The 1369-nt window shown below is 47.1% G+C and overlaps 1 non-coding gene across 1 annotated transcript; it reads right to left on the bottom strand.

Annotated features, from left to right (window-relative positions):
* Positions 1 to 799: 799 nt before the first annotated feature.
* Positions 800 to 874, bottom strand: Trnat-ugu. Its single transcript has one exon. It is a non-coding gene; the product is annotated as a tRNA-Thr (tRNA).
* Positions 875 to 1369: the final 495 nt, after the last annotated feature.

Here is a 1369-nt window from a genome sequence, read left to right as displayed (position 1 = left end):
TGACAAAACGGTTATTTTTCTTCTGCCTTTTTGAAATACGGCATTATTTCGTTTGAAATTAATGTACGTTCTTTGCTGCGACAATGGATTCTTTTGGTACGAGTACAGAGATAACTGCTTGGCACTTTGCACAGTTTCCAGCGATGTGTGAGGTGTATCCATGACCTTACTTAATTGCTGTGAAATTTGAAAACCAATTCAAGGATGTTATCTCAAAACTTATAACGTTTCGTTTATAAGTAACGAAAGACAGGGCCACGAATATGATTTTGGCATATAACCCCAGGCTGCAGTGCTCAGAACAGCACCGCAGAACAGGTAGCAAATTCTTAGGGTGGCTGTGGGCTGTTCCCGCCCTAATGCGGGAAAAGCCCGTTTCGCCCAGCAAGAGCCCTGCTCGGCCACCAGGTCGCAGACACACAGTGCACTGACTACCTGCGCTGCGGCTGGGCTTCCCCGTTCTTCGCCCCACTCCTCACAGGCTGCCATCTGAGGTGCCGACAGATGACAGTAGCTTTCCTTCATTTCAGTTGGTTGCTTGCAGTTGTTGACACATCTGATGTATTGGAATTTGCTGAAATCGCGTTGAATCTTTCACTGTTGTGCCTCAGTAAAATCAGTGTTAGTGCGAAATTATACTGTTAACTTCTTGTTTTCCTTTTACTTCACCATGAGTGTCGTGAAAAAACTTAAATATAATGATGATTATATCAAATACAGCTTTGAAATGAAAATTAAATAGACACCCTAGCTGCAAGCAGGCGTTGATACACCTCATTGGGGACATGTTGAAAATGTGTGCCGCAACCGGGACTCGAACCCGCGATCTCCTGCTTACATGGCAGACGCTCTACCCATCTGAGCCACTGCGGGCACAGAGGATAGTGCGTCTGCAGGGACTTATCCCTTGCACGTTCCCCGTGAGATCCACATACCCAACATGTCCACAAGACTACATTCGCAGTGCGCCTAATAGATGTTTGCCCCTCATACTCATTACTCGTGACAGATTAATCTACCAAGTCCCGTACGAGATCGGGCATAGCGTGTGCGCTCACACAAGAAGGTCAAAGGCCGGGAACCCACATTATTAACTATATATGGCGGTAGTATCTGTTCCCGAAAGAACAGTTACCGTGGATGACCATGCAGCTTTGCTAGAAATGAAATGATAATTAAATAGACACCCTAGCTGCAAGCAGGCGTTGATACACTTCATTGGGGACATGTTGAAAATGTGTGCCCCGACCGGGACTCGAGCCCGCGATCTTCTGCTTACATGGCAGACGCTCTATCCATCTGAGCCACTGCGGGCACTTATGCTAGAGCGTCTGCAGGGACTTATCCCTTGCACGCTCCGCGTGAGATC

This window comes from Schistocerca americana, chromosome 2, assembly GCF_021461395.2.
Source record: "Schistocerca americana isolate TAMUIC-IGC-003095 chromosome 2, iqSchAmer2.1, whole genome shotgun sequence".
Taxonomy (NCBI): Eukaryota; Metazoa; Arthropoda; class Insecta; order Orthoptera; family Acrididae; genus Schistocerca; species Schistocerca americana.
Note: the sequence above shows the minus strand (reverse complement) of the source record. Positions and strands in the feature narration are given on the sequence as shown.